Here is a 21,236-nt window from a genome sequence, read left to right on the forward strand (position 1 = left end):
GTTCACCTCGCCTTGCAATTCAAAAACATTTTGTTCAATGTCCTGAGTCAATTCAACCACTTTCTCCAAGGAAATATTAGTTTCAGTGAGCAGCTTCTTCTGAATGTTCAAACTGTTGATGCCACATACGAGACAATCATGCAACATATCATTTAAGGATTAAACAGCTTCACAGTGCAGAATTTTCCCACCCGCCTGCCATGGGAATCGTACTGGGCAGGCAAAGGTCTGTTGACCTCGGGGAGGATTTTCCAGTCTTATAGTCCACTTTTATGGTAACACCAACTTGCATTCGTACTCACTTTTCCCTTTCTTTTCTTTCTTGGTCTTACTTTGCTGGATTTTTCCTTTGATCTAATGCAATCTTTAATAGCGTTTATTAACCACAGTTGATTCACTTTTCCTGTTGGGTTTTTATGCCATAGAGGAATATATATTGTTGTAAATCATGTAATAATTCTTTAGATACTAGTCAATGCCTGTCTACTGTCAAATTAGTGTATTCGCCCAATCTAGCATAGCCTTTCCATAGAACCATAGAAAATTACAGCTCAGAAACAGGCCCTTTGGCCCTTCTTGTCTGTGCCGAACCATTTTTTGCCTAGTCCCACTGACCTGCACTTGGACCATATCCCTCCACACCCCTCTCATCCATGAACCCGTCCAAGTTTTTCTTAAATGTTAAAAGTATTTACCACTTTATCCGGCAGCTCATTCCACACTCCCACCACTCTCTGCGTGAAGAAGCCCCCCCTAATATTCCCTTTAAACTTTTCTCCTTTCACCCTTAACCCATGCCCTCTGGACTTTTTCTCCCCTAGCCTCAGCGGAAAAAGCCTGCTTGCATTCACTCTATCTATACCCATCAAAATCTTATACACCTCTATCAAATCTCCCCTCAATCTTCTACGCTCCAGGGAATAAAGTCCCAACCTATTCAATCTCTCTCTGTAACTCAGCTTCTCAAGTCCCGGCAACATCTTTGTGAACCTTCTCTGCACTCTTTCAACCTTATTTACATCCTTCCTGTTACTAGGTGACCAAAACTGTACACAATACTCCAAATTCGGCCTCACCAATGCCTTATATAACCTTACCATAACACTCCAACTTTTATACTCGATACTCCGATTTATAAAGGCCAATGTACCAAAAGCACTCTTTATGACCCTATCCACCTGTGACGTCACTTTTAGGGAATTCTGTACCTGTATTCCCAGATCCCTCTGTTCAACTGCACTCTTCAGAGTCCTACCATTTACCCTGTATGTTCTTCTTTGGTTTGTCCTTCCAAAGTGCAATATCTCACACTTGTCTGCGTTAAATTCCATTTGCCATTTTTCAGCCCATTTTTCTAGTTGGTCCAAATCCCTCTGCAAGCTTTGAAAACCTTCCTCACTGTCCACTACACCTCCAATCTTTGTATTATCAGCAAACTTGCTGATCCAATTTACCACATTATCATCCAGATCATTGATATAGATGACAAACAACAATGGACCCAACACCGATCCCTGCGGCACACCACTAGTCACAGGCCTCCACTCAGAGAAGCAATCCTCCACAACCACTCTCTGGCTTCTTCCATTGAGTAAGAAGTTTAACAACACCAGGTTAAAGTCCAACAGGTTTATTTGGTAGCAAAAGCCACACAAGCTTTCGGAGCTCTGAGCCCCTTCCATTGAGCCAGTGTCTAATCCAATTTACTACCTCCCCATGTATACCTAGCGACTGAACCTTCCTCACTAACCTCCCATGAGGGACCTTGTCAAAGGCCTTGCTGAAATCCAGGTAGACAACATCCACCGCCTTCCCTTCATCCACTTTGTTCAACTGCACTCTTCAGAGTCCTACCATTTACCCTGTATGTTCTTCTTTGGTTTGTCCTTCCAAAGTGCAATATCTCACACTTGTCTGCGTTAAATTCCATTTGCCATTTTTCAGCCCATTTTTCTAGTTGGTCCAAATCCCTCTGCAAGCTTTGAAAACCTTCCTCACTGTCCACTACACCTCCAATCTTTGTATTATCAGCAAACTTGCTGATCCAATTTACCACATTATCATCCAGATCATTGATATAGATGACAAACAACAATGGACCCAACACCGATCCCTGCGGCACACCACTAGTCACAGGCCTCCACTCAGAGAAGCAATCCTCCACAACCACTCTCTGGCTTCTTCCATTGAGTAAGAAGTTTAACAACACCAGGTTAAAGTCCAACAGGTTTATTTGGTAGCAAAAGCCACACAAGCTTTCGGAGCTCTGAGCCCCTTCCATTGAGCCAGTGTCTAATCCAATTTACTACCTCCCCATGTATACCTAGCGACTGAACCTTCCTAACTAACCTCCCATGAGGGACCTTGTCAAAGGCCTTGCTGAAATCCAGGTAGACAACATCCACCGCCTTCCCTTCATCCACTTTCCTGGTAACCTCCTCGAAAAACTCTAATAGATTGGTCAAACATGACCTACCACGCACAAAGCCATGTTGACTCTCCCTAATAAGTCCCTGTCTATCCAAATATTTGTAGATCCTATCCCTTATCACACCTTCCAATAACTTGCCCACCACCGACGTCAAACTTACTGGCCTATAATTTCCCGGATTTCTTTTGGAACCTTTTTTAAACAACGGAACAACATGAGCCACCCTCCAATCATCCGGCACCTCCCCGTGAATACTGACATTTTAAATATGTCTGCCAGGGCCCCTGCAAGTTCAACACTAGCTTCCCTCAAGGTCCGTGGGAATACCCTGTCCGGTCCTGGGGATTTATCCACTCTGATTTGCCTCAAGACAGCGAGCACCTCCTCCCCTTTAATCTGTAAAGGTTCCATGACCTCCCTACCTGTGTGCCCTATTTCCGTAGACTCCATGCCCGTTTCCTCAGTAAATACGGATGCAAAAAAACCATTTAGTATCTCCCCCATCTCTTTTGGTTCCATACACAGTCTACCACTCTGGTCTTCAAGAGGACCAATTTTATCCCTCACTATCCTTTTGCTCCTAACATACCTATAGAAGCTCTTTGGATTTTCCTTCACTCTGCCTGCCAAAGCAACCTCATGTCTTCTTTTAGCCCTCTTGATTTCCCTCTTAAGTAGCTTCTTGCACTTTTTATACTCCTCGAGCATCTGATCTGTTCCTTGCTGCCTGTACATTTCATACAACTCTCTCTTCCTCTTAATCAGTATTACAATCTCCCTCGAGAACCAAGGTTCCTTATTCCGATTTACTTTGCCTTTAATTCTGACAGGAACATACAAACTCTGCACTCTCAAAATTTCTCCTTTGAAGGCCTCCCACTTTCCACTTACATCCTTACCAGAGAACAGCCTGTGCCAATCCACACTTCCCAGATCCCTTCTCATTTAATCAAATTTGGCCTTTTTCCAGTTCAGAACTTCAACCCGAGGACCAGATCTATTCTTATCCACGATCAGGTTGAAACTAATGGCATTATGATCACTGGATCCAAAGTGTTCCCTCACACTCACATCCATCACCTGCCCTAACTCATTTCCCAATAGGAGATCCAATATCGCATCCTCTCTAGTTGGCACCTCTATATACTGATGTAGAAAATTCTCCTGAACACATTTTACAAACTCTACCCCATCTAAACCTTTAACAGTATGCGAGTCCCAATCTATATGTGGAAAATTAAAATCCCCTACTATCACAACTTTGTGTTTCTTGCAGTTGTCAGCTATCTCTCCGCTGATTTGCTCCTCCAATTCTCGCTGGCTATTGGGTGGTCTATAATACAACCCCATTAATGTGGTCATACCTTTCTTGTTTCTCAGCTCCACCCATAGGGCCTCTGTAGACAAGCTCCCTAATCTATCCTGCCTGAGTACCGCTGTAACATTTTCCCTGACCAACAATGCCACCCCCCCACCTTTTATCCCTCTGCCTCTATCCCACCTGAAACATTGGAACCCTGGAACATTGAGCTGCCAGTCCTGCCCCTCCTGTAGCCAAGTTTCACTAATGGCTATAATGTCATATTTCCATGTGTCTATCCACGCCTTCAGCTCATCTGCCTTCCCCACAATACTCCTGGCATTGAAATAGACACACCTCAAAAGATTATTTCCACCACACTCTACCCTTCCATTTGTGATTTTGCTTGAACTAACCTGTCTTTTTACCCCTGCTCCACTATCTGCTCTGGCACTCTGGTTCCCATCCCCCTGCAAACCTAGTTTAAACGCACCCCAATATCACTAGCAAATCTCCCTGCAAGTATATTGGTCCCCTTGTAGTTTAGGTGTAACCTGTCTCTCTTGTACAGGTCCCACCTGCCCCAGAAGAGGTCCCAATGATCCAAGAATTGGAAACCCTGCCCCCTACACCAGTTCCTCAGCCACGTGTTCATCCGCCCAAGCATCCTACTCCTGCCCTCACTGGCATGTGGCTCAGGTAGCAATCCTGAGATTACTACCCTCGGGGTCCTGCTTTTTAACTTCCTTCCAAGCTCTTTGTACTCACTCTTTAGGACCTCCTCTCTCTTCCTTCCCACGTCATTGGTACCGACGTGTACCACGACATCTGGCTGATCACCTTCCCACTTTAGAACGCTGTGCACACGATCAGAGACATCGCTGACCTTGGCACCTGGGAGGCAACAAACCATGCGGGAGTCTCTGTCCCGACCACAGAACCTCCTGTCCATACCTCTGACCATTGAGTGCCCTATCACTACTGCTCTCCTCTTCTTCATCCCACCCTTTTGCGCTGTAGAACTAGACTCAGTATCTTTCGTACTTTCATTGTCTCCTGTTCAGTTTTAAGACCCTAGTTTCAGAATCAATTATATCAATTTCAAAATTAATATAAAATTCTATCATATTATGGTTACTATTTCCTAAATGCTCCTTTCCAGCAAGTTTATTAATTAGTTATTTCTCAATAGCCCTGATCCCTAGTTTGTTCATCAAAGTACTGCTCAGGAAACCCACCTTCTACACATAGCTGAAGGTGGCTGGATACTGCAAAGGCTATGGCAATATTCTGGTGATAGTACTGAGGACATGTGCTCCAGAACTTGCCGTGCCCCTAGCCAAGCTGTTCCAGTGCAGCTACAACACTGGCATCTACCCGGCAATATGGAAAATTGCCCAGGTATGTCTTCTACACAAGAAACAGGACAAATCCAACCTGACTAATTACTGCCCCGTCAGTCTACACTCAATCATCAATAAAATGATGGAAGGGATCATCAACAGTGCTATTAAGCAACACTTACTCAGCAATAACCTGTACACGGATGCTCAGTTTGGGTTTCACCAGGGTCACCCAGCTCCTGACCTCATTACAACCTTGGTTCAAACATAGACAACAAAGATGAATGCCAGAGGTGAGGTGAGTGATTGCCCTTGACTTCATAGAATCATAGAATCATAGAAACCCTACAGTGCAGAAGGAGGCCATTCGGCCCATCGAGTCTGCACCGACCACAAGCCCACCCAGGCCCTACCCCCACATATTTTACCCACTAATCCCTCTAACCTACACATCCCAGGACTCTAAGGGGCAATTTTTTAACCTGGCCAATCAACCTAACCCGCACATCTTTGGACTGTGGGAGGAAACCGGAGCACCCGGAGGAAACCCACGCAGACACGAGGAGAATGTGCAAACTCCACACAGACAGTGACCCGAGCCGGGAATTGAACCCGGGACCCTGGAGCTGTGAAGCAGCAGTGCTAACCACTGTGCTACCGTGCCGCCCTTCAAGGCAGATTTGACCGAGTATAACATCAAGGAGCCCTAACAAAGCTGCCATCAATGGGAATCATTGGGAACACTCTCCACTGTTTGGAGTCATACCTGTCACAAAGGAAGATGGTTGTGGTGGTTGGAGGTCAATCGTCTCAGCTCCAGGATATCACTACAGGAGTTCCTCAGAGTTGTGTCCTGGGCCCAATTATCTTCAGCTGCTTCATCAGAAGTTCAAAAGTAAGGATGTTCGCTAATGGCTGCACAATGTTCCACACCATTCATGACTCCTTAGATACTGACACAGTTCAGTCCAAATGCGACAAGATCTGGACAATGGACAGCTTGAGCTGACAAGTGGCAAGTTACAGTCGTGCCAAACAGGTGCCAGGCAATCACCACCTCCAATAAGAGCGGATCTAACTATCATCCCTTGACATTCAATGGCATTACCATCACTGAATCCCCTCCCATCAACATCCTGGGGGTTATCGTTGACCAGAAACTGAACTGGACTAGCTATATAAATGCTGTGGCTGCAAGGGCAGATCAAAGGATAGGAATCCTGTGGAGAGTAACTTACCTCCTGGCTACCCAAAGCCTGTCCACTATCGACAAGGCACAAGTCAGGAGTGTGATTGAATACTCTCCACTTCCCTGGATGAGTGCTCAACACTCAAGAAGATTGGCACCATCCAGAACAAAGCAGCCGACTTGATTGCTATCCCTTCCACAAACATTCAATCTCTTCACCACCAATGAACAGTGGCAGTCGTGTGTGCCATCTACAATATGCACTGCAGGAACTCCCAAGGTTCCTTAGGCAGCACCTTCCAAATCTATGGCCATGACAATCTAGAAGGACAAGAGCAGCAGATATCTGGGAACACCATCACCTGGAGGTTCCCCTCCAAGTCAGTCACCATCCTGACTTGGAAATATATCGCCGTTTCTTCACTGTCGCTGCATAAAAAATCCTGGAACTCCCTCCCTAACAGCACTGTGTCTGTACCTATAGTGGACTGCAGTGGTTCAAGAAGGCAGCCCAGCACCACCTTCTGAAGGGCAACTGGTGATGGACAATAAATACTGGCCTAGCCAGTGACTCCCACATTCTGTGAATGAATAGCAAAAAGACTCCACCTTCCACAGGAATAATGCTAATTAGGCTTACCCAGTCTATATGTAAATTGCAGTTGTGCATTATTACTGTATTACCAATGTTACATGTAGCTCTAAAATCCTGATTTATTCTGTGCCCACTGCGCCGAACATTACAACTACACTTTAGTGGCCTGTAAACAACTCCCACCAATGTTTGCTGCCCCTCGTGGTTTCTTAGTTTCACCCAAATTGATTCTACATCTTGACCCTTCGATTGAAGATCCTCCCTCACTAATATAATAATTTCAGCCCGTATTAACAATGCTCAACTATCTCTTTCTCCTTTCTGCCTATCCTTCCTAAATGTGAACATCCATGGATATTCAGTTTGCAGTCTCAGTCACCTTGTAACTGGCAAATATGTCATACCCCTTTACCTCTACTTGTGCCTTCAGACCATCTGCCTTGTTACGAATGCTGCATACCTTCAGAAACAATGCCCTTAACTTTGTCTTTTTAACATTATTCCACATTCTGGCTGGGATTCTCCACCCCAGCTCTTGGCAGGCGGGAAACCCAGTGGAGGTATAGAATCCAACAGGAGTTGTCAGACAACGTTTACATGGTTGGATTTCCCATTCAGATTGTTCCCACCCTCCCCACCAACAATGTAATAGGGTTCCTGCCATGAAAGCTTGGGAAACCCATTACCACACATTTACGTCTCATTACAAAGAGCAAAGGACAGTACAGCACAGGAACAGGCCCTTCGGCCCTCCAAACCTGCGCCAATCATGTTGTCCTATCTAGACCAAACGTTTGTATCCCTCTATTCCCCGTCTGTTCATGTGTCTATCCAGATAAGTCTTAAATGTCACAGGCTTCCCCGCTATATTATCCCCCACATTAGGAAATCTCCCCCACTGCCATTGTGAAATCACATCAGTGGGGTTTACAATAGTCTGGACCAATGAGAGCCTGTCAAATGGTTCTTGTGGGGGCGGGGGGGGGGGGGGGTACAGTTACGTACAGCCCCCAGGAGGAAAAGGGGTCATGTTCAGGCAGTACTCAGCAATGCTGCCCTCCTAGGCCTTGGGCCCCAGCCAAGAAGGCTTTCGTTTTGGACTTTTGGAGTAGGGTTCCCTAGGGGTGTGTCCATGTGGAGGGTGGTCCCCTTGTCCATGGGAGAATCCCATGTCTGTGGAGCGGGGAGGGCGGGCGGGGGCGGAGGTCCCTTATCCATGGATGAGGTGTCCCTTGTCTGTGGGGAGGGGATGGCTGGGGAAGGTTCCAAGGGAATCTGTCTTTTTATTTTTATTTTTTGATGGGCACCCCAATCTCAGGGAATTCCTGCACTACCTGCCTGGCTCTCTTAGACGTGCAGTTTCTTGATTTTGAAACTTCAAAGGGACTGACTGATTTACACTTTTTATTAGCTTGCTTTCCAGACTTATTTTCAAGCATAGGAGAATGTCATCAATGGATTAAATTTTTCAGAGCTTTTCATTTTACACATCCCACCATACACAATGGTGTTCATTGGTTCTAGGAAGTGTACAGCAGGTTAATGGGCAATGGTTCCATTGCCATATGGAGCATGAGGGGTACCTTTTGAACTTACCTTTTAAAACATCTGCTCATGAACACTCGGGTTCACGATTCCCATAACAGGCCATGAACCACAATTCTTTAAAAACCTGCCCCAACTCCATGAAAATTGCAGAGAAGTAAGACATGCCCAACTCTGCAATGAAGCCAAGTCGGGAATACTGGAGGTGGGCTTTTGACGGGAACCAGACCATACCCTTTAAAGGCACCCCTGAAAATTAGACAGCCTGGAAATGAAGTCAGATATCCTGGAAACAAGACCCACCTGGCAATTTTAAAGGTCTCCCTGATCAACCTGACTCAGTGAAGCTCCAGGCCTCAGCGTCAGCATCAGAACATCAACTGACGGCATTAAAACAAACAGGCAGTACTTAACCAATCGCAAATTTTTGTATCAGTCCACCTTTTGTTTAGCAAATGTGAAACCTGCTTCTGGGAATTAATAAATTGTGAAGGTATATAAATGAGCAAATTTCAGTAAATGAGATTCTCAACTTCAGATGAGGAGAAGTGATTGTAATATTTAATTCAAGGACAGTTTTTTGGTAAAAATCAATAAAAAAATATTTTGACTGAGACTTAAGAAAACTATCATTACTTAACGTGGGAATTGAAACAATGACCCTGGGATTTAGAGTCCTTCCTAGGTTGTATAGAAGCTCAGTGCACAAAACCTTAACACAGTGGAAGGTTTAACCTCCATTTCAATGCCCATCTAGGTCGATTGGTGGGAACTACAGCAAAGGCTTACAACCAGTGATGCGCAAACTCTGAATATTTTAAACAAGTTCCAAGCTCCTGCTGCTGCGCAGGAAGGTGTCAGGAGCAGTTATGCATGCGCTGGTGCTGAAATGTGGGCCAAGTGCACATGTGTAACTATACCTGAAGCTTTTCTGATCGGCAACAGGAGTTATGGTGCATTTAAATTTGCCAGAAACAGACTGAGTTAACTCAGTGGAATTCCTGAGAAAATTCCCATTCCCTGATTCTATCCCCTTACTCCTGTATTTTTTTTTCTTTTTCAAGCACGTATCCAATTCTCTTTTGTATTTTTTTATTCATTTACAGGATGCGAGCATCGCTGGCATTTATTGCCCATCCCTAATTGCCCTTGAAACTGAATGGCTTGCTGGACCATTTCAGAGGGCAGTTCAGAGTCAGCCACCTTGTTGTGGATCTGGAGTCACATGTCGGCCAGACCAAGTAAAGATGACAGATTTCCTTCTCTAGGACATCAGTTAACCAGATGGATTTTTACAATAATTGCCAAAGATTTCATGGTCATCATTCGATTCCAGATTTTTACTGAATTTATATTAAATTCATATTTCACCATGCTACTATTAAATCTGTTTCCACGAGCCAGTCAAACAGTGCATTCCAATGCCTAGTCGCTGGCTGTGTGAACAAGTCTTTCCTCTGTCATGTCTTTGATTCCTTTGCCAATCATTTCAATCTGTGCTCATTGGTTGTCAACCCTTCAGCCAATGGAAACAATGTTAAATCTCATCTTAACCTCGTCTGCTCTTAGCTAATTCTTCACCACAGGGACGACAATACCACAGAATCATGAAGGATCACAGAATTGTTATGGCGCAGAAGGAGGCCATTTGGCCCATTGTGTCTGTATAGGCTCTCCAGTCGAGCATCATGGATTTGTGCCATTCCCTCTCTCACACACACACACTCACTCTCCCAGCATTCCCGCATTTCTATCTCATACAAACACACGGATACAACATCACATCCTCACCTCTCTCTCACACACAGACACACACACACACACACACACAGACACACACAAACATACTTTTCTCTCACCCACACACCCTCACCTCTCTTCTCACACATGCACCCCTCTCTTTCACAGATGGACACAGAGACCTCTCTTTCACACACATGCACATACACACATTCTCATCTCTCTCAGAAAGTATGAAGGGAGCACGAGTGGAACAGGACACTTAGCCGATGTTCTTCCGACCCAATTCTGACAGCTTCAATTTTATATTGCAATGCAAATGACGCCTTCTAACATCAGTGGGGCCCTTGTTTACATGTGCAGATCAAATTTTGATCATATAATTGAGGCTTGACAGCAATTTACCTCAGCTCTTCATTGGGGTTTCCACCCCCTCCACCCCCACCCCATTCCCCGGCCAAACCTGCAGTGAAGTGGATCCAGCACCAGCAAGCGAAGCTATTCCTAATTCAGAGGATCCCTACAGAAGAAGGCCATTTAGCCCATCAACTCTGCACTGAATCCCCAAAAGAGCATCTCCAATCCCCATAAACCTGTACATTTACCGTGGGCAATCAACCTAACCTACACAACTTTGGAGTGTGGAAAGAAACCGGAGCACCTGGAGGAAACCCACAGAAACAGGGGAGAACGTGAAAACTTCACACAGACAGTGATCCAAGGCTGGAATTGAATCCAGGCCCCTGGCGCTATTTGGCAGCAATGCTAATCAACATATCATTGTGCTGCCCCTGGGCTCCACCTGTCCAATTTTAAAGCCAGACAACCTCTTGTCACCAATTTCCATATGGTTTTGGTCAGGAGGTTGGCTAGTGACCTGTTAATAAGGCTATTAAATCCTTCTGGGCTTCCCCGCTTCTGCTCCTGGATACACCTTCTAGACCAGCGTTTCCCAAATCCTGGGGTTCTGCAGGAGATATCCAGGGACTCTGTAGTCTGTCTGGCCATGGTAAATTTGGAAAAGGCTGTTCTTCCAACTTGTCCAATTGGAGGCAGTGTTCATATTAAGTCTGCTACTGATAGACGCACTAATCAGCCTATCAGCAGCCAATGCACTGAGATGCTGGCCATGATTGGGCAAGCTGGAAATATTGGTAAAGGGAGTATTCAAAGTCCCAGGCAAGGGTGAGAGCGAAGGCGAGCAGACAGTGGAGCAAGGTAGGCAGTGGCCACAGGGTGGGAGGTCGGCAGTGGCAAGAGGATCGGAGGTTGGCACAGCCACGGGGTAGGAGTGAGGCAGCGGCCATGGGGTGGGAGAGGAAGATACCATGGAGCAAGAAAAGGGAATCTGTCATGCTGCAGGAGAGAGGGAGTGGCCATGGGGCAAGGACAGGGAAGTTTAAATCCCAAACTCCCAACACTTCCGGCCCAAACTTTTTTTTCATTCATGCAGTGTGGGCATCGTTGGCTGGCCAGCATTTATGACCCATTCCTGAGTGCATTTAAGAGTCAACCACATTGCTGTGGGTCTGGAGTCACATGTAGGCCAGACCAGGTATGGACGGCAGGTTTCCTTCCCTTAAGGGCATTTGTCAAATAGTCAAGAAAGAAATTTAGCCCCCCAGCCTCTAGCTTTTAGGAGACATATGATGAGAGTATGTTTGTCTCAAACTGTTCTCATTGTTCTCACAACATGATAAATACACTCATCTACTTACCTACCTCAGTATCGGAAATCTGGGTAAATGTGAAGCACTGCTTATGAGAAATGTATGATAAAATGTAAGGATGTTTGCGGATAAGGACCCAAGGAAGCTAAATGGCCAAATATGCCTGAGAAGGATTTGGAGGAAAACCATGTATTTGAAAGAATGGTTCATGTGGTACAAGGGTTTTTGGGGCTGTAAAGGGCTAATGTGAAACTGGTGCAGTATCATCCACATTATGGTGCAGAGAGTCACATAGAAGTAGTAGGGTGTAGTAGTGAGTCTGGTAAGAGTCAGCATGAAGATAGCACTTAGTCAGAACTGTATCCTATATATGTGTATATATTTATATATTATGAATAAACAGCTATTGTTCAATCATACAAGCCTCTAGACCTCTTTCAGAGACAACATAAAACAATGAAACATTGTGGCAGCAGGTGAAGGACCCCAAAAAACCTAAGAATAAAGAAGTAAAGAAACAGTGGTCTGGCCTGAGGGAAGTGTGCCTAATTCCAAAAAAAAGGCTGAAATAAGTTTTAAATTTGGTACAATAATCAGGCAACACTGGCAAACTGATCATTTTATTGAGGGTAACTTGAAGAACCCTAGTTGCAGCTAGATACAGAGTTAGCATCATTAACACACCGTACGAATGGAAAAACATTTTTTCCAGAGAAGCCAGAGCAAACAATTGGCTTCCATTCAGGTCTCCGAGCTTAGGAAAGCAACTACCTGGTCAAAATGACTGTTCAAAAGATTTTCTGAAGGATGCTGAAGTTTAAAATGGTTCCGTAACTGTGATAGGACACAACCAAATTCCAACAAGCAGTGGGAAGGGAGGAAAAAATGATTACTCAGTGTCATTTAAAAAATAATAAAATAAAGCTGTATTCCCCTGTGTTGAAAACAGCTATGGATAGTAAATCAACACTGCTGAACCAGTTAAGTTAGAAGGAAGGGCCAGACCAAAAATGGAGAAGATTTTTAAGTTTTATGACAGCGTCAGGCTTGAATAAGAAAACACAGGCTAAACAAATGAATGCACTATTATATTCAATAGGTCTCATAGCCAATGACATAACTGCCAGACAAGGAATAAATGAGTCTTCCGATAACTTTGGAGAGTTCATGAAGTCCTTTAACATCCACCTTAACCTCCAAAGCATAAAAGCTTGAAGTGAGCAAAATTTAACAAGAGTCCAAAAGCCTGGGGAGCCCATAACCTCTTTCATAAGTGAGTTATACACGTCAGCTGAAGGCTGTAACTATGTCGGAACTCATAACAGATCAAATAGTAGTAGTGGGAGTGACTGGTGATGCCCTTCTGGATGTACTCCAATCTAAAGAAGATCTGACTTTGGGAAAAAAAACATCCAAATCATCAGACAAGTGTGCCAGCAAACTTGATTTTGCATGGCAAAGTTAAACTGTGGTTCAGAGCCACCCCAACAAAGCAGCTCATAAAGCAACAAAAGGGCAAGGAGACTCCAGTGCAAGGAAAGCAATACCCAAGAAAAACACAAGCCGGTGACAGATGTGGAAAATGGCAAAGAGGTAGATGATCAGCCATGATCTGTTTGAATGTTCCTATAACCATGCCAATGCTGGGATTGCAAAAGACATCACAGGCGCGAGCAGTGTCCAGCAATCACTGTGCAGTGCATTCACTGCAACCTGTTTGGGACCATTTGGAAAGATGTGTAAGCCCAAAACCTCAAGACATGCAGAGGAACTCCAATGAGTCCATGAGACAGATGAGCTACACAAAGAAGAAGCCCAACAATGCGTCATGGGATAAATTATGGATCCCAGATTCACATTTTTGAATGCTGACATATGTGTAAATGGTCACCTCACCAGTTTTAAATTAGTCACAGAAGTCAGTGTAACAGTCCAGCTGGATAAGGAACCATAGCTAATGAAGCAATGTTTGAAGCCATGTACAACACAGTCACATGGACAAGAGGCATCAATGTTCAGGTCAAAAATATGGACAGTAATCAATGCCCCAGTATAAAGTCAAACAAATTTGGGAAACATCATATGCGCTCCACAGCCAAGAAATTTCTCTCCTGAGCAGGAAATCCTGCACCGACCCCAATCTGATCTCGGATTGACAAGATTAACCAGCATGGATCCAGCTCCAATTTTAAAAAGGATTTTCCAGAATTTTTCACTGGGCTGGGATGACCGAAGACTGCAGATAGCATAGTGCTGAAAAATGATTCCAAACCCATGTGCTTGTTTGCACCAAGGAAAATACCACTCCCGCTTATGAAACAAGTGTAACAGCAACTTGATGAGGTGACCAAGATTGGGTCCCGTCTCTCATTTGACAGAATGCCATTTTGGGATGGTCATCAGTTCTGAAAGCATTAATCAAGGGTAGTTAGCATGAGTTTTTCGGGGGAGATCATGTCTAGTAAATTTGATTGAATGTTTTGAGGAGGTGACTAGGTGTGTAGATGAGGACAGTGCAGCTGATGTAGTCTACATAGACTTCAGTAAGGCTTTTGACAAATCCCATATGGGAGATCATGAAGGTAAGAGCCCATGAGGTCCAGGGCAAATTGGCAAATTGGAATTCAAAATTGGCTTCGTGGCAGGGGGCAGAGAGTGATGGTTGGAGGTTGTTTTTGTGACTGGAAACCTGTGTCCAATGATGTATCATAGGGATCAGTGCTGGCCCCTCGTCATAGAGGTCATAGAAGTCATAGATGTTTGCAGCGTGGAAACAGGCCCTTCGGCCCAACTTGTCCATGCCACCCAATTTTTACCACTAAATTAGTCCCAATTGCCCGCATTTGGTCCATATCCCTCTATACCCATCTTACCCATGTAACTGTCTAAATGCTTTTTAAAACACAAAATTATACCTGCCTCTACTACTACCTCTGGCAGTTCGTTCCATGACATGAAAATTGGTGGTGTGGTAAATAGCGAGGAGGAAAGCCTTCGATTACAGGATTATAGGAGGATTATAGGAGGACTGGTCTGACGGGCAGAACAGTGTCAAATGGAATTTAACTCTGAAAAGTGTGAGATGATGCATTTTGGGAGGATTAAGGGAATTCCCACCAGGGGAATACACAATGAATGATAGAATACTAGGAAAGACAAAGGAGCAGAGGGACCTTGGGATACCTGTCCAAAGATCCCTAAAGGCAGCAGGACAGGTAGATAAAGTGATTAAGAAGGCATATGGGATATTTGTCTTTATTAGCTGAGACATAGAATATAAGAGCGTGGAGGTTATGATAGAGCATTATAAAAAGCTCATTTAAGAAGCAGTTTGATGAGCGCTTGAAACACCACTGCATACAAGGCTATGGTCCAAGTGCTGAAAATGGGATTAGAATAGATAGGAGTTTGATGGCCAGTGCAGACATGATGAGGCATTGGACCTCTTATGCGCTGTAAAACTCCATGACATTATGAGACAGAATACATCCAAGGGAAGCATTAAGCGACTGTGAACAAACTGTTCAGGGCGACAGTGGATTATCCTGCGACTGACATCAATCTGGTCAACAAGTTTGAGTGATATTCCCAGTTTGTGACAACGTAACTGCTGGAGAGCTCCAAAAAGCTTCAACAGATACACCAGCAGCAGATGTAAGATAAGAGTCCAGCCCTATCCATCAGTACTGCCTACAAGGTTGGCCACTGCAGCATCCAGGTGGCAATGTTATGCAAATTTACTTTAGACATTTCACTGTTCTTCATGACCCTAGAACTAGGGGTGATAGTTTGAGGATAAGGGGTCAATCCTTTAGGACTGAGGTAAGGAGAAATTTCTTTACCAGAGGGTGGTGAATGTGTGGAATTCATTACCACAGAAAGTAGCTGAGGCCAAAACATTGTGTGATTTTAAGAAGAAATTAGATATAGCTCTTGGGGCTAAAGGGATCAAGGGATATGGGGGGAAGACGGGATCAGAATATTGAATTTGATGATCAGCCATGATCAAAATGAATGGCGGAGGAGGCTCAAAGGGCCAAATAGCCTATTCCTGCTTCTAGTTTCTATATTTCTGTTTCGATGATCTGCTGGTGCATAATAAGCTGTTGGTCATTCCCTCTGGGTGAAGATACTACAATAAATCCATCAAGGTAACTTGGACATCACAAAGTGCGAGCCCAGTCTGCAGTGTGGTTGCCAGGATATCAAAAGCAATTGAACAGATGATCTTAAACTACTAGGTGTGCGCACTGTACAAACCAGTTCAGAGGGAGCCCTTTATCCCCACATTGTTCTCCACCAGGCCACTGTAACATTTAGGAATGGATCTATTCATATACAGTGGTAAATCCTTCTTCATCATTGTTGACTATTTCTCACAGCGGATCAAAGTGAAGCACAGTGACCACAGAGTCTGTCATTCGGTAATTGAAAGAAATCTTTGTGATCCAAGGCATCCCAGAGCAGGTGCTACCCTACAGCGACCTGCAATTCATTAATGAAATCTTCATTCCTTTTGCCAAGAATTATGGATTTCAGCAACTCACCAGCTCACCGAGGTAGACACAATCAAATGGTGAGGCAGAAAGAAGCAACTGCAGTGTTAAAATATTGAAGAAAAGTGATGATTTTCCAACTATGCTTTTGACATATAAATCCACTTCAGTACAATGTGGGTCAGCCCGATCCAGGCTGCCAATGGGCAGAAAACTTCACACTCAACTTCCCATGCCGCTTCTTTTCTTTATTCGTTCCTGGATTTAAGTATCGCTGGAAGGGGCAATATTTGCTGTCCATCCCTAACTGCCCTTGAACTGAGTGACTTGCTTGGCCATTTCAGTAGGGCATTTAAGAGTCAACCACATTGCTGTGGGTTAGAGTCACATGTAGGCCAGACCAAGTAACGATAGCAGATTTTCTTCCCTACAGGGTATTAGTGAACCAGATGTGTTTTTACGACAATTGACAATGTTTTCATGGTCATATTAGATTTTTTTTTTCCGGATTTTTTTAATGAATTAAAATTTCACCATCTGTGGGTTTTGAACCCAGGTTCCCATTGCATTACACTGGGTCTCTGGGATACTAGTCAAACGACAATACCACTGTGCCCTTCCCAAGAAATTAATCCCAGCATTAGCAGTCAGGAATTCTCAGGAATTTCAGGACCAAGAGCAGTCGTGCAGACAGTGACAAGATTCCACTTACAACTGGAGGAACTGCACTGGAAGCCTGCCCAGGCTAAACAGAGGTGATAAAGTTTGGATAAGGGAAATAACAGAGAAAGCGTCATTGACCTGATGGATGAAAGTCAATGATGGTCTTACTCGATACATAACCCAGGAGGCACAATCAGACTGACCAGAAGAAGTCCCCTCCTCACTTCTTGTGGTGGACCTCCTACTATATATCTCAGCAAACCAGATCTGGAAACTCAAATAACTCAAACAACTTCAACTCCATATCAACAAAGCCAGCCCAAAGCAGCTGACACTACCATTGCTCCAAATTTGAAAAGAATGAGATCCGGAAGAGTCGCAAAGTTTCCAGACCATCTGAATCTGTAAAGTCAGAGATTGGTGGGAAGAGGGGGTAGTATGTAAATATTATTGTAGACACCTTTGGGTAAAGACTTGAGGGTAGGTGCAATATTAGGGTGTTTGGGATTGTAATGGTTAATGTGAGACTGGGGGAACAGTACCACCCACATTATGATGTAGAGAGTCACAAGGGAGTAGTCGAGTGTAGCAGTGAATCTGGTAGAAGTCGACATGAAGATAGCACCTAGTCAACATTTAATCCTCTGTAAATATATATATAGTCATGTGTTATTGATAAACGGTTATAGTTCAGCCGCACAAGCCTCTAGACCTCTGTGAGACAATATACAATCTTACAACAGTTCATGTACAGTTGAAACTCTGGGCCTGGTCACGGCCCAGTGACTGCAATGAGTTAGACTGGATCCTTCACAGGAGCAAACACATCTGACAGACTTAGCTGTGAGGCAAATGTAAATAGGAATCAAACATGACTGAAACATGTGGTAAGATTTCCAGTCAGAAAGGCCATAATGTACTCGATGTAGATTTAAAATTTCTTGTTGTTGCAGTGTTCCTGCTGAACTAATGCAGTGACACATGAGCCCAAACAGCAGCCTCTCGTATCCAGGCAACACTTAAATATGGTTGGAACCAGTTCAGAAATAGTCTCCTATAGCCCTCGCAAACATGCAGTACTGCTAAGTCCTTTCTTTAATAAAACAGTAAGGCCAGTCTGACCATATTACATGAAGAATTATCACTGTGCCAATATTATTCTTGTCAGGTAGTTTGGTACATTTTATTTTTATCAGTATATTGCCACCACACCACTGCACCTATACCATTTTGAAGCCAGAACCTAAAATGCAAAGCTGCGACTAAGTCCGATTGGACTGAAGTAATGTGACCACAGCTATTTTTAAAAACATCAGAAGTCCATGACCCTATCACTATTAAGTGCCCCATCTTGATGTAGTGCGCATCTCACATTTGAAAGCGTCAACAATTTCTGGCTGGCTGACTTGATATTGAGGCATGTTCTATTTTCTTTCCAAAAGGCCATGTCATTCTTATACAACTTAATCAGTGGCTACATACAGAAAAGCAAAAGAGAACACTGCAGCATTCCTGATCATTTTAATGAGGACCCCTGGCTATTCAGTCATTGAGGTATAATTGACTTGCTCTTCTCTTATTTTCATAATAGACACTCCAACCTAGACCACGATTATTTTGCTATAAGAAATGTCAAGAAAAATTTAAAGTTTTCTGAGTATTCCCATTAAAACTGAAAAGATGCCACCCTGTCTTTTTCATGAGCTGCATTCATTGGGTTTTTGGAACTCATTATGCAGATTGGAGATGCAAATAACAGCATACCTACTACGGAGTGCCCCCTCCTCTTATATGCATACCCCATTGGACAAAGAAAATTATGTCATTACTGGAACGTGCACAGACATACATAGGTGCTTTGATGTATTCAGCGTTGGTGAGAGGATGGTTTGTTTGCATTTGGTGTCAAATTTAACAAGTCAGTGAGGCTTGAAAAAATGGCTAAAATTTAAACTTTTGTATCATTTTCACCACAAAATGAAATCAAATAAAATGTCTGTACCATGTAACTGATATGCAATTAAGATGGGTGGATCCTGAATTTAAAATAATTTGGCCCCTAAAATGGTAGAAAACTGAAAGGGCTATGCAGTCATGTAAGTAAATGGGTGCACATTCAACCACAATCAACTCTCAGTCTATTTTATTATAAAAATGAAGATTTGAAACTGTTCAAGACGCAAGGAAGAAACGATCTTGTTTCAGAATCTAACCAGCTCAAGAATGTTTATTTTTTATGACTTCAGTCATGTGTATTTTGTTTTATGCCACATTAAAATGCTGCAAGTTCTACGGTCCCACTAATGACATCATCATTTCACTGCATATTACAACAAATAAGAGGTGAGTTAATTTATTCCTTGGCTCCTAACGAGATTTTCAGCCTGTCTCCTATGTTTCTAACTTTTTTTCTCAGTCTTTGACTAATCGTGGCATGGATTTTACAATGTGAGACCATCATTAAAGTAATTACTACAAGCTCTAGTAGTTGCAGGCCAATTCCTGTGCAGGCAGATTGAATAAGATAATTTTTTTTTCCCAGTGTAGGGCTGAAATTACTCTGTTACTAAATGTTATGTTCATATTATGACAACGGTCAAAGTCCATAACATAACTCTTTTTGAATATTCATGGATTACGATAATGGAATGAGAAAGGAGCACAATTGTCAGCCTTCAACATCAACTACACTTTCACCTTTTGTGATTATTAATCATTAATCTTTTCAACAAAATTTAATATTTGCCACTGCAAAATTCAGCTTGAGAATAGCCCATCATCGGCTGCCGCAATGTCATCTTTCACCATTGGTAAACCTTTAATTAAAACCAGAATATCTTTGCACCTTCAATACTTCAGTTACAGGTCTTCTCCCCTTAATGGGACTTAGGAACGTTGAATGAGCAGACCAACACACAATCTTTCTAATTAGTGACATTAAGAGAATTACATTAATATATTGGTTCAATATATGAATATATTGGTTTTACCAATCCAGTGCTAGGCCAAACATTGAGGTTGACTGTTCATGCTTGGAAAATTCCAATTGGCCTACTGATGTAGTACGCAATGTAAGCTATTGAAATTCATAAGGCCCATCAATATTTCTGTTTGAAATGTACAGGCAGGAAATATTCCTGCCATTCCACCATTAACTTTACTAATGAACGAAGGAGGAGCAATCTACATCTGTGAACATTAAAGCAATTCATGTGTTTTTTACTTACTTATTAAACCCTAAACAGCTTTCAAGGTATCAGTTGGCTAAACAATGGCTGAACAAAATTCCTATAGAGCACTTTCCTTGACCTCAGGACAAAGTGTGTTGTAATTATTGAAGTACTTTTACACTGCTGTAGTGCAGGGATTCAGGAATTCGACCCCAGCAAGCTCTCACAAACAACAGTGAACTAAATGACCAGATCTTCTGCTTTTCGATGTTGACTGAAGGGTATGTATAGACACCAGGAGAGCTCGACAACTCTTCTTTAAATTGTGTGTTGGCTGACACTTGAATTAATTTGGAGATCTTTGTCAGGTCTGATTTTCTTTCCTTCCTTTTAGCCTTGAATTTTCAATGGATGTTTCCTGTGCCCACCTGTTCCTGAACCTACAATTTTGGTCATTCAGGTGATTTCACTGCAGGAAGCCAACTTACTGAGTACCTTTTGAGATAATATTTGCTTATGTAAATATCGGTCACCAATTCAGTTAAAAAGCAAAGTTGATATGGAATTTTCAATTTCACATCATTGTGAAATAGAAACAATTTGAAACTGAATTTGCAGAGATATTTATCCTTGACTAAGTACTCACCTGAGAATGTACTTTGGGCTGAAAGGTTCACTATTTGTTTGATGAACTGGGAACATACAATCATAGAATCCCCACAGTGCAGGAGGAGGCCATTTGGCCCATCGAGTCTGCACCAACTCTCCGAAAGTGCATCATCTTTAAATCTGTTTTAATCATAATTTAAATGTAATTAGCAGGCCCCGGACTGAATTCTCCGGGCCCACTAGCATCTCCCACCCCGCCAAAGTGTTTCACTCCAGCAGGGATTACTATAGTTCCCCACTTTCGGGGAACTATCGGGACAACCCCGCTGGAGTGAGGGGGGGAGGAATTGGGGCCCCTGGGGGGTTGGGTGGCAGAGGGTGGTGCCCCCAGGGCATGGGTACCCTGGCAGTGCCAGCCAGGGGTCCCTGGCACTGCCAAGGAGCAAAGTGGCAATGTCCAGAACGCACTGCCCATCAGGCACAGG

This window comes from Mustelus asterias, chromosome 5, assembly GCF_964213995.1.
Source record: "Mustelus asterias chromosome 5, sMusAst1.hap1.1, whole genome shotgun sequence".
Taxonomy (NCBI): Eukaryota; Metazoa; Chordata; class Chondrichthyes; order Carcharhiniformes; family Triakidae; genus Mustelus; species Mustelus asterias.